Source organism: Ranitomeya imitator, chromosome 8, assembly GCF_032444005.1.
Source record: "Ranitomeya imitator isolate aRanImi1 chromosome 8, aRanImi1.pri, whole genome shotgun sequence".
Taxonomy (NCBI): Eukaryota; Metazoa; Chordata; class Amphibia; order Anura; family Dendrobatidae; genus Ranitomeya; species Ranitomeya imitator.
Genome location: NC_091289.1, coordinates 20,146,817 through 20,161,047, shown reverse-complemented (window position 1 = coordinate 20,161,047; position 14,231 = coordinate 20,146,817). Strand labels below are relative to the sequence as shown.

Genomic DNA, 14,231 nt, shown 5'->3' with positions numbered 1-14,231 from the left:
CTAGAATACCCGATGCGTTAGAATCGGGCCACCATCTAGTTTACTTATAATTTTCATCTTTTAATTATAATGCCCAGGGTAGGTTCAAACAGCCATTTTAGTAGGACAGAATTACGGGTCTAGGTTAAGCCCCATATTGTTATATAACTATCAGCTACGCCAATCATTATGATGAAGCCAAAAACAAATCATCGACCTTGCTTTTTTTCTAGAAGTGCCGCGGTGTTGTCCTCCGAAGCATTTGGACATTCCTGTAAATTTACACACGGGCCTAACAGGAAAACTATAATTGTTGTCCATACGAACCAATCAGAGAGCAGCTCTCAATTGTGCAGAGCAGCTTTAGAGATGACAGGTGATCTCTGATTGGTTGCTATAGGCAACAAGATAGCTCAGATAAACGAGGCCTATGTAGTGAAAAATTAAAGTAACATTTTTGTGTAGAAATAGATAAGCGACATGCTATACACACACCCACAGTAAATATTGTTAGTAAGGTCATCCGGAAATGTTAAAAAATGTGAGACCAGCATCAAATTGGCAGCTTAGAGAAGAGATTTATATGATTAATATTGACATATTAATTCACCTAAGACCATTCGGTGCTGTGAGAGAAAATGGTAGATGAGGCATCGAAAAAGTAATATATTAAAATAAAAAAGGATTTTATGGGTTAAAAGTGGGTGTCCACAATGGGGGCTAGCCTGGGAGTGAATTTCTTAAGGCCGCGAAAAAAGAAAGTAGCAGTCGCTAGTGCCGAAGATTCAGGGCAATGCGTTTGCCATGGACTTTTGGCTGGGTGCCCCGGGTCTCCAGTTGAGCGCTACTTTGAACTTTAGAGGGTCAAAGTGACACCCATACAGTTGGGTCCTGTGGAGTGAGGAGCCATAGCTCCTTGCCTTACCACTTTCCATCCTCTAGGTCCCCAGTGTCCAGTCGCAGGTAGTAAAATGACATAATTGCGTTGCTTGTGCCGACCCAGAGAAGGATTCAGTATAAACTTTCCTTTTTTTGTGGAGGGTGGCACAAAGGTGGCGTTATCACTTTGGAGGGGGCACTCAGGGGCGTCATTACTTTTTAATGAGGCATTAGTACATTCTAAATGGTGCACTTAAGGGGGCATTATTTATGTTACAGCGGTATTTCTGGGTTAAGGGGCGCAATACTCGCCTTGTAGTTCTTTCTAAAACAGTTAAACAGGGCTAAGCCAGGGGCGTAACTATAATAGGTGCAATGGTTACAGTTGCACATGGGCCTTGGAGCCTAAGGGCCACAAATGGACCCTGTGGACCATATTAGAAGAAAAACATTATTACAGATCCATGACAGTTAGGGGTCCTGTTGGAGATTTTGCATTGAGGTCCACAAGCTTCCAGTCACGCCACTGGGCTACATTTTTTCATATTTTACCATGCCCATAACGACCATCTCATATGGCAGCTTTGTGGCCAACTATGGATATAGAAACTGAGGATAACTTGATTCATTATTTAATTAGTACATTAAAGTATGTTGGTCCCTATCTCATGCTTTCCAAATCTCTTTTTATAGGAGATGGAGAATAATGGTGTAATATTTGTATTTTTTGCATGCCCGACTCTTTCTGGCAGCCTATGCCCATCTTACACTCTGAATATGCCTTTAGACAATAGATCTCTGTGTTCCGGACCCCCAAAAGGCTGGATGGACGCTTGCAGCACTCACGAGATTCGCCAACTCTTCCAAAAGGGGTCTTCTTTTTCGTGAGCTCACAAACATTCTCTGAGAGTTTGCAAGTATGCCCTAATTTAGTCACCAGGCAACAAGTGATTCATGTATACATATAAAGTCATCATTAAATTTATATTTTTCACATAGCTAAATGTTGAAAATCTATGCACTTATCGCAGCTTTTTAAATCTTTCCTTGCACGGCAGACAAAAAATGTACATTCTCGAAAGAAGTAAAGGTGTTAATTAAATCCCACTGTGCTTTTCGCTGTTCCAGCAGTCTGGGCCGAAAGGATATTTATAACCCAGTACAATATGAAATTCACTGGACAAAAATAAGGCAAATGTCCATTTTTTCCTGCTATCAACCAAACAAAATGCTTATTTTCCCCAAATTTTCTCCAAAAACACACTGATAGGTTAACTGGCTTCCTATAAAATTGGTCCTGTTATATTTGTATGTGACAGATTATTTTGGGAGCCACCGTTGTGGACAGGGACTGTGTGCAAGACTTCAAAATATATTGGTGGCATTGAGTAATAAATATTTAATTAAAATAATAACTATGGACTCTGAGTAGTGGCTATGACTCTCCTCCATGAGCCACAGATGTATCATAAGCATGTCCAGGATCCAGGAGGCTGGCGGCATGTCCCGCATAAGACTTCATCCAGATAGATTTGAACATAATGGTGGAACATGGAGCTGTCAGGTCTCTGCTCTACCATACTGAGTAAGGGAGAATCAATGTTTGTAGGATCTTCTTTGGAGGCACCAGAGCAGATCCATCTTTTCCTGTCCCTCCCAGTTGGGAGGTATGATCTCATGGTCTCTGTTCTTTTAGATATGTACTACAATGTTTCTCCAACAGTGAATACTGTAGCACAACGGGCTGCATGAAGGTTTCCTGGCACTACCAGTCAAGAGCGAAATCCATAGGAATAAGTTGATTGATACTCTCCCATTTGAAAAAATAAAAAATCAAAACATGGAAGCTCAGCTAGGCATGCATGTTTATTGAGGAGCCAACAGGAGCAAGCATTCGGTGGACAGTTATTTTATGTCTCTGGTCAACTGAAAGGGCTTGTCCAGGACTAAGGACCTCTATAGCTGTTGGCCAAGCTATCATTTAGCTGACAGCTATCCCTCCTGACTCCCACAGATACAGGAACAGTGAACACTCCAGCTCATCTTCTGGAGAACAAAAGGATCGACCATTGGAAATCCAACAGGACAGGTCCTTCTCTCCCCCGACATCATCTGTCTAGGGAGAGTCGGGAGGCCCGAATACACATTAGACTGTCAATAGATTCTGACGATATTGGCAGAGTTGGGCGACTTTAATGTAATGTGTATGGGGGCATTAAGATATCGATGATGTTTCCTTGGAAGAAGTCATTAATATCACATCATTGGGAATTTTCCCCAATTAGCTGTTACCAGGTCCCACAGACGAAACAGCACATCTGTACACTGTATAGTGGCCATTCTCAGACACGGCAGCTCAAGTCATAATCAACTAAATATGAGCTAAGTTATAGTATCTGAGAAAGACCACTACACAGTGGACATACTTGTGGTGCACCAGCTCAATATACTGTATTCTTCCGAGGGGCTACAGGACCTAGTAACACCTGATTATGGAGGTGTCAGATGTCGGAACTACACCAATTTGATATATTGAGGGTAAATCATCAATATTTTAGTCCTGGACAACTCTTTTAAGAAGTTCTTAGGTGTCGTGAACATAGATACGGTATATCTGACTGAAGGCCACTATAACAATCTATAGGCCATTATTTGTCTCAACGTCTAGGTCAAAATATGAACCATAAGGACATTCAGCCTCGGAAATGTACAATATGAAAATAGCAGCGCACACAGCCACACACACTTCCCTACAAACTTTAGTTTGAAAAAAAAAATAAAACTTGTGCACCAAAATAGTTCCAGCAGGAAGTGTTTCCTGTAGGGTAAAGCTGAAGGCTCACAATAACCTAAGTGCTGTCTCCTACTCTGTCATTACGCATAGGAAGAGCCTTTGTGCTCCTGCCAGCGAGTCCTAGATAAACATGTCTTTTCTCTTGCACAATTAACTTCTAGCCGCTAAATGAAGAGTTGAATGAAACCTTCGCGTCACATGCAATCATCCCGTGTTATCATACACGAATATTAGCTATTTCCATTCCTTGTACTGTCTACGAGGGAAGGGCTCCAATATAATCCACGTTGTTTAGGTCTGGAAAAACAAATCGCTTGATTAATGCATGTAGACAATCATCATGAATAAGTCATTGCTCATCGCGGACCTGGGAATACCAAACACTTCTTCAACTCCCCAAGCTTCCATGTTGGGTGGGTCTACTGTACGACAAAGTACCTGCTTTCTTCTAGTAACGGTTATGGTGCTTTTAGCACCTGCTCAAGAGAAAGCTTTTATCACCACATTGATTTGGACTCTTAAAACGACGATAGTGGAAAATAGACTTCTGAATAATGACCATCACATAGCTGCCCTTCAAGCTGATGCGATACTCACTATATACCTTGGGCTAACCCAAGATTACCACAAGCCCGCCTAAAGTCTGATTCTTCCTTGATTGACCTCATCAGGACAAGGGATGGCCTACAGCTTTTGCTTACCCATTTTAAGGCTTGTAGCAAGAAAATCTTTCTGTCTTCGGTCTAAGATACCATTGACTATCTCTCCTGACGCCCATACGTATGCAGACTTACGGTATCTCAACAGAGCATACATGTGTTCTCGGTGGTAAAAGGGTACTAAGCCACCACTGGGCTCCTCTGGCTGCAGCTTACCTCTATTGAAAATAAAAAGCATTAAAATTCAAGATCCCCGATCCTTCTTTACCCCATCTGTTGAGGCAGGTTTGGGAAGATTGCATACACATTGGTTCTGTTGCCATCGTCGATTCGGACACCATTTTTCTAACGTGTTTTAATACACTTTAAACTAAATTTTGGCTGGACTGTACAACCATCGAAAGTGTGTGAGGTAGTAAGGGATCAAGCATGTTGAATTTCAACAATGATGATTTTGTTTTTCAAGAGAGAGCTGTCTGGTTGCAGATTACCGTCTTCTCTCCATTGAGAACACATTCGCTCTAGGACCTCTCTGAATCTTCATCCTTGAAGGTTAATGAACCCAGTTTCCACCAGTTAGCGCAATCCTGACATCATCATGGACATTAAAGTAGGCAGAACTATCTGACCATCTAATGTCTATGGGGACCCTCAGCAATATGAAGCACGAGTCCTGGCAGTCCCTAAGTGTCAATGGCAGAAACATGAATCATGCGGGGGGATATTAGTCTACTCCTCTCTTATCCCTTTGGTTCCACAGAGATAAGTGGTGCTTTGTTTTAGAATTAGGAAAGTAAATACTTGGACTTGTTGATCGTCTTGCCGATCATTTTTTAACATTTTCTTTCAATTAGGAGAAGAAACACATGTGTGCCAGACATACCAGGTACCAGAAGAACAGAGGATTACAGGGAGATTTAAATCCAATCTGTCCGCCCCTTCTCTCTCCCAGTAGAAGACATGAGCGTACTGTTAGACAGACCTAACAGACAAGTGTCATATATGCCGGTCAAAAAAATTAAGGAAACAGTTAAAATTGCACATCGGATCTTGATGAACAAATGTTTAAATTTGAAAATCTTTACTGATATAAATTGTGTAATACATTGAGAACAAAATGAGAAAAGTAAATCATACACCAACTGATGGATTTCTCTAAATTAACCTAAAAATCAATCTGAGGCATGTATGGATGAGCCATCCTGGATGAGCTGAAGACCTGTGCAAACTGAGTGGGCGACAGGTACCACCTCCTACTACCAGCAGTGACAAGGATACTAGCAAAAAGCAAAACTGAAGAATTATTGAGGAAAGATGACAAGAGAGGGATTGTCTGTGGCCACCACCTGTAAAACCATTCCCCTTTTGGGGATTGTCTTGCTGTTTTCTCCATTGCACCTGTTGTCACTGTCATTTGCACCAAAGTAGGAGACATTCACAATCACTCCTCTCAAGTGGTCACCCACCGATAAAGTCCATGAGAGATACAGAAACATCTGTGAAAGTGCAAATCCAGTGGACATAACAGTTTACAGCCTGTTGATAATCCGTCTATGAATTCGGTTAATGATACTATTTTGGTAACGGCACATTAAGCAACCTAATATTTAAAGTGTTATTTTAAAAAAATCAAGTTAGTCTCTATCCACAGGATAGGGAATAACTTGCTGATTGCTTGGAAACCGACCACGGGGGACCCCCAAGATTGGGACAAAAATGGTGCTCCTGAAGGTGTGCATTCTTGGCCTTCTCTACATTTATTGTCTATGGGACTACCAGAAATAACCAAGCACAGTTCCTGACAGCCCCATAGACGATGAATAGAATGGAGGCACCAAAGAAGCACCGCACCTCAGACACAGCACTGCAATACAGTGCACCGAAGAAGCACTGCGCCTCAGACATAACACCGCAATACAGTGCACCGAAGAAGCACTGCACCACAGACATAACACTGCAATACAGTGCACTGAAGAAGCACCGCACCTCAGACATACCACTGCAATACAGTGCACTGAAGAAGCACCGCACCACAGACATAACACTGCAATACAGTGCACTGAAGAAGCACCGCACCACAGACATAACACTGCAATACAGTGCACTGAAGAAGCACCGCACCACAGATATAACACTGCAATACAGTGCACAGAAGAAGCACCGCACCTCAGACATACCACTGCAATACAGTGCACTGAAGAAGCACCGCACCACAGACATAACACTGAAATACAGTGCACCGAAGAAGCACTGCACCACAGACATAACACTGCAATACAGTGCACCGAAGAAGCACCGCACCACAGACATAACACTGCAATACAGTGCACCGAAGAAGCACCGCACCTCAGATATAACAGTACAATACAGTGCACTGAAGAAGCACCGCACCACAGACATAACACTGCAATACAGTGCACTGAAGAAGCACCGCACCACAGATATAACACTGCAATACAGTGCACTGAAGAAGCACCGCACCACAGATACAACACTTCAATACAGTGCACTGAAGAAGCACCGCACCACAGACATAACACTGCAATACAGTGCACCGAAGAAGCACCGCACCACAGACATAACACTGCAATACAGTGCACCGAAGAAGCACTGCACCACAGACATAACACTGCGATACAGTGCACTGAAGAAGCACCGCACCTCAGACATACCACTACAATACAGTGCACCGAAGAAGCACCGCACCACAGATATAACACTGCGATACAGTGCACAGAAGAAGCACCGCACCACAGATATAACACTGCAATACAGTGCACTGAAGAAGCACCGCACCACAGACATAACACTGCAATACAGTGCACCGAAGAAGCACTGCACCACAGACATAACACTGCAATACAGTGCACCGAAGAAGCACCGCACCACAGACATAACACTGCAATACAGTGCACCGAAGAAGCACTGCACCACAGACATAACACTGCAATACAGTGCACTGAAGAAGCACCGCACCTCAGACATACCACTGCAATACAGTGCACTGAAGAAGCACCGCACCACAGATATAACACTGCAATACAGTGCACTGAAGAAGCACCGCACCACAGACATAACACTGCAATACAGTGCACTGAAGAAGCACCGCACCACAGACATAACACTGCAATACAGTGCACTGAAGAAGCACCGCACCACAGATACAACACTGCAATACAGTGCACTGAAGAAGCACCGCACCACAGACATAACACTGCAATACAGTGCACCGAAGAAGCACCGCACCACAGACATAACACTGCAATACAGTGCACCGAAGAAGCACTGCACCACAGACATAACACTGCGATACAGTGCACTGAAGAAGCACCGCACCTCAGACATACCACTACAATACAGTGTACCGAAGAAGCACCGCACCACAGATATAACACTGCGATACAGTGCACAGAAGAAGCACCGCACCACAGATATAACACTGCAATACAGTGCACTGAAGAAGCACCGCACCACAGACATAACACTGCAATACAGTGCACCGAAGAAGCACTGCACCACAGACATAACACTGCAATACAGTGCACCGAAGAAGCACCGCACCACAGACATAACACTGCAATACAGTGCACCGAAGAAGCACTGCACCACAGACATAACACTGCAATACAGTGCACTGAAGAAGCACCGCACCTCAGACATACCACTGCAATACAGTGCACTGAAGAAGCACCGCACCACAGATATAACACTGCAATACAGTGCACTGAAGAAGCACCGCACCACAGACATAACACTGCAATACAGTGCACCGAAGAAGCACCGCACCACAGACATAACACTGCAATACAGTGCACCGAAGAAGCACTGCACCACAGACATAACACTGCAATACAGTGCACTGAAGAAGCACCGCACCTCAGACATACCACTGCAATACAGTGCACTGAAGAAGCACCGCACTTCAGACGTAACACTGCAATACAGTGCACCGAAGAAGCACTGCACTTCAGACATAACGCTGCAATACAGTGCACCGAAGAAGCACTGCACTTCAGACATAACGCTGCAATACAGTGCACCGAAGAAGCACTGCACCACAGACATAACACTGCAATACAGTGCACTGAAGAAGCACCGCACCTCAGACATACCACTGCAATACATTGCACTGAAGAAGCACCGCACCTCAGACATAACACTGCAATACAGTGCACTGAAGAAGCACCGCACCTCAGACATACCACTGCAATACAGTGCACTGAAGAAGCACTGCACTTCAGACATAACACTGCAATACAGTGCACTGAAGAAGCACCACACCACAAACATAACACTGCGATACAGTGCACTGAAGAAGCACCACACCACAGACATAACACTGCAATACAGTGCACCGAAGAAGCACTGCACCACAGACATAACACTGCAATACAGTGCACTGAAGAAGCACCGCACCTCAGACATACCACTGCAATACAGTGCACTGAAGAAGCACCGCACTTCAGACGTAACACTGCAATACAGTGCAGTGAAGAAGCACTGCACTTCAGACATAACACTGCAATACAGTGCACTGAAGAAGCACCGCACCACAGACATACCACTGCAATACAGTGCACTGAAGAAGCACCGCACCACAGACATAACACTGCAATACAGTGCACTGAAGAAGCACCGCACTTCAGACGTACCACTGCAATACAGTGCACTGAAGAAGCACCGCACTTCAGACGTAACACTGCAATACAGTGCACTGAAGAAGCACTGCACTTCAGACATAACACTGCAATACAGTGCACTGAAGAAGCACCGCACCTCAGACATAACACTGCAATACAGTGCACTGAAGAAGCACCACACCACAGACATACCACTGCAATACAGTGCACTGAAGAAGCACCGCACCACAGACATAACACTGCAATACAGTGCACCGAAGAAGCACCGCACCTCAGACATACCACTGCAATACAGTGCACTGAAGAAGCACCGCACTTCAGACGTAACACTGCAATACAGTGCACTGAAGAAGCACTGCACTTCAGACATAACACTGCAATACAGTGCACTGAAGAAGCACCACACCACAGACATAACACTGCGATACAGTGCACTGAAGAAGCACCACACCACAGACATAACACTGCAATACAGTGCACCGAAGAAGCACTGCACCACAGACATAACACTGCAATACAGTGAACTGAAGAAGCACCGCACCTCAGACATACCACTGCAATACAGTGCACTGAAGAATCACCGCACTTCAGACGTAACACTGCAATACAGTGCACTGAAGAAGCACTGCACTTCAGACATAACACTGCAATACAGTGCACTGAAGAAGCACCACACCACAGACATAACACTGCGATACAGTGCACTGAAGAAGCACCATACCACAGACATAACACTGCAATACAGTGCACCGAAGAAGCACTACACCACAGACATAACACTGCAATACAGTGCACTGAAGAAGCACCGCACCTCAGACATACCACTGCGATACAGTGCACTGAAGAAGCACCGCACTTCAGACGTAACACTGCAATACAGTGCACTGAAGATGCACTGCACTTCAGACATAACACTGCAATACAGTGCACTGAAGAAGCACCACACCACAGACATACCACTGCAATACAGTGCACTGAAGAAGCACCGCACCACAGACATAACACTGCTATACAGTGCACTGAAGAAGCACCGCACCTCAGACGTAACACTGCAATACAGTGCACTGAAGAAGCACTGCACTTCAGACATAACACTGCAATACAGTGCACTGAAGAAGCACCGCACCTCAGACATAACACTGCAATACAGTGCACTGAAGAAGCCCCACACCACAGACATAACACTGCAATACAGTGCACCGAAGAAGCACTGCACCACAGACATAACACTGCGATACAGTGCACTGAAGAAGCACCGCACCACAGACATAACACTGCAATACAGTGCACCGAAGAAGCACTGCACCACAGACATAACACTGCAATACAGTGCACTGAAGAAGCACCGCACCTCAGACATACCACTGCAATACAGTGCACTGAAGAAGCACCGCACCACAGACATACCACTGCAATACAGTGCACTGAAGAAGCACCGCACCACAGACATAACACTGCAATACAGTGCACCGAAGAAGCACCGCATCATAGACATAACACTACAATACAGTGCACTGAAGAAGCACCGCACTTCAGACGTAACACTGCAATACAGTGCACTGAAGAAGCACTGCACTTCAGACATAACACTGCAATACAGTGCACTGAAGAAGCACCACACCACAGACATAACACTGCGATACAGTGCACTGAAGAAGCACCACACCACAGACATAACACTGCAATACAGTGCACCGAAGAAGCACTGCACCACAGACATAACACTGCAATACAGTGCACTGAAGAAGCACCGCACCTCAGACATACCACTGCGATACAGTGCACTGAAGAAGCACCGCACTTCAGACGTAACACTGCAATACAGTGCACTGAAGATGCACTGCACTTCAGACATAACACTGCAATACAGTGCACTGAAGAAGCACCACACCACAGACATACCACTGCAATACAGTGCACTGAAGAAGCACCGCACCACAGACATAACACTGCTATACAGTGCACTGAAGAAGCACCGCACCTCAGACGTAACACTGCAATACAGTGCACTGAAGAAGCACTGCACTTCAGACATAACACTGCAATACAGTGCACTGAAGAAGCACCGCACCTCAGACATAACACTGCAATACAGTGCACTGAAGAAGCCCCACACCACAGACATAACACTGCAATACAGTGCACCGAAGAAGCACTGCACCACAGACATAACACTGCGATACAGTGCACTGAAGAAGCACCGCACCACAGACATAACACTGCAATACAGTGCACTGAAGAAGCACCGCACCTCAGACATAACACTGCAATACAGTGCACTGAAGAAGCCCCACACCACAGACATAACACTGCAATACAGTGCACCGAAGAAGCACTGCACCACAGACATAACACTGCGATACAGTGCACTGAAGAAGCACCGCACCACAGACATAACACTGCAATACAGTGCACTGAAGAAGCACCGCACCTCAGACATACCACTGCAATACAGTGCACTGAAGAAGCACCGCACCACAGACATAACACTGCAATACAGTGCACCGAAGAAGCACTGCACCACAGACATACCACTGCAATACAGTGCACTGAAGAAGCACCGCACCACAGATATAACACTGCAATACAGTGCACTGAAGAAGCACCGCACCTCAGACATAACACTGCAATACAGTGCACTGAAGAAGCACCGCACCTCAGACATACCACTGCAATACAGTGCCGACTCCACAACCAAACATCACACATGGCAAAATTACATTACTGCAGACAGAGGGAACTGAGGGGACAGAGCTGTATGACACACTGCATCAGAAGTAACATCAATCAAGACATTTAACCCCTCGTGGCCAGGGGTGACCTAAGCTGCACCTCCGTCCTCTATGGCATCAAACCGTTCCAGAATCAATCAACAAATTACCAAATCTATCACCGGATACCGGATTCTCTCCCGTACATGGAGTCTGTGAGCGCACGTCCCACTGTCCGCAGTCAAAACCCACTCGCAATCTCTAATTAAGTCGCTTTATTATAACTACAAAACATATCAGTGTGGAAAGAGGGGAGAATAACACAGAAAGAGAGAGAGTGAGTGAGAGAGAGAGAGAGAGAGTGCCAAAAAGAGACACCAAGAAAAATCATGTGAGACCTCAAAGCATGACACATATATATTATGTTTTAGCTTACAATGAGTTCTTACATTTAAGCATCTTGACGTCTATATCATCTCTATCTATCTATCTATCTATCTATCTATCTATTATCTATCTATTATGAATCAATGTATCATCTCTCTATTATCTATCTATCTATCTATCTATCTATCTATCTATCTATCTATCTATCTATCTATCTATCTATCATCTATCTACCGGTATCTATTGTCTATTATCGATCTCCTATCTATTCAGCTATCATCTATCTATAAATTATAGTACAGTATAGTGAGCGGTACACAGCACACACTTGTTATAATTCTCTAGGGTAATGTTGATTTCACCTCCTTATAACTATTATATAAATAGATAACAATGAACAGAAGTAAAATAATGATAACAGTAATAATAGTACTAATAATAATAAATAATAATACTATAATGTAACACACTGTAATAACAATAAATAATAAATAGCACTAAATAATAATCCTTATACTATAATGTAATACCCTGTAGTAGTAATAATAATAATAACAACAAAAAATTATAATAAATAATAATCCTAATACTATAATGTAACACACTGTAGTAATAATAATAATAACAATAATAAATAATAATAATCCTTATAGTATAATGCAACACACTGTAGTAATAATAATAATAACAATAAATAATAATAATCCTTATAGTATAATGCAACACACTGTAGTAATAATAATAATAACAATAAATAATAATAATCCTTATAGTATAATGTAACACACTAGTAATAATAGTAATAACAATCCTATAACACACTGTAACAGAAGGTCAGCCTTGTACATAGTGTCTCTGGGCCATTGATAACAGTAGTGATGACAGGACAGGCTTGTGCTCCAGCCTTGTCATGTGTGCAGAGGGCTGCGATGCCCCCGGGCTCCCTGCTTTGCAGACAATGGGCATCCCCCCGAGTGTGTCTGTGACCCTGCGCAGCCCCCTGGGATAATGCCGGGCATTGTCCTGCAGCCCCATCCATCATGTACAATGGAAGGATCCACATGCACTGTATATATGTATATTATATAGAATATGGGACCCTACCTCTTTGTTGCTGCCCAGGTCCTGTACACAGATAGGGGGTCCTGGCACTCACAAGCTCCCCTGGCTGGCAGCTACACATGGGGTGCAGTCCAGGGTTAGGGGTGCAGGCAGCAGCCCTGGGCGTCTCCTCCAGAGTGCACCCTCCACAGTCAGTGCTTGCACCACGCCTCTATAGCCAGCGCTGGCTTATTATTCCCACAATTGCTGTCTGTCTCCACTACACAAAGCCCCACCAGCCTCTCCTCCCTCCTCAGCTGCTGCATGGAGAGACAGATCTGCCTGTCACAGTCCCTGCCTGCCTGCCTGCATGTCACAGCTCAGGGGATGCCCCTAGCAGCCAGCAGGCACTGCCTCCCTCCCCTCCCAGATGGAGAACCCCCCACATCATTGATCCTCCTGGTCCTCATCACTGCTGCAGAATCTGGGATGGAAAGCACCACTGCAATAGCCAAGTGCTCAGACAGGCAAAAGCAGGGGATGGCGTTACATTGTAGGTGCAATCATTGCGTTACAATAGAAAAAATGTTTAAAAACCCTGATTAGTTACTCTGTGACGTCAATAGAGAACAATGGAAACATTCTATCAGGTTTTATGATGCACACAGATAATGAATTTACCAAGGGATCAGTGATTGGGGGCTTCACCTGCTATTTGTAATGCAACTGCAAGACAGTTGCACGCAACCTCCACCAGGGGGCGCAGGAAAGGGGAAACAGGTAGCATTCACCCTGTAGCACCACAGTGCAAAGGTCAGGGCACCACTAGGAGGCGGCAGAGTAGTTAGACAGGCCGGTCAGAGACAAACAGGAAGATGAAGTATCAGTGGTCACAGCAATGCACGTGGTCAGAGACAAGTCAAAAGTCAGAACCAGACGGGAGCGCGGGATCCAAAACGTGAGGCAGAAGACGTAGTCGGGTACGAGCCAAAGAGTCAAAGCCATACGGGAAACATAGTAGTAGCAGAGAAGGAAAGCAGGAGGCAGTGGATCAGAATTCAAGCCGAGTCATACACCGTAGGGAACCACCAAACACACACTAAGTCAGGGACAAGGAAAGGGTCAGGCACAAACATGGGTA

At 44.6% G+C, this 14,231-nt stretch overlaps 1 protein-coding gene across 1 annotated transcript in view; it reads right to left on the bottom strand.

Annotated features, from left to right (window-relative positions):
- FRMD4B (FERM domain containing 4B) overlaps window positions 1–13,416 on the bottom strand; it is a 187,547-nt gene extending 174,131 nt beyond the window's left edge. The window contains exon 1 of the mRNA XM_069736520.1: window positions 13,154–13,416. The gene's annotated coding sequence lies outside the window, so the exon portion shown is untranslated. The remainder of the gene's footprint in view (window positions 1–13,153) is intronic.
- Window positions 13,417–14,231: the final 815 nt, after the last annotated feature.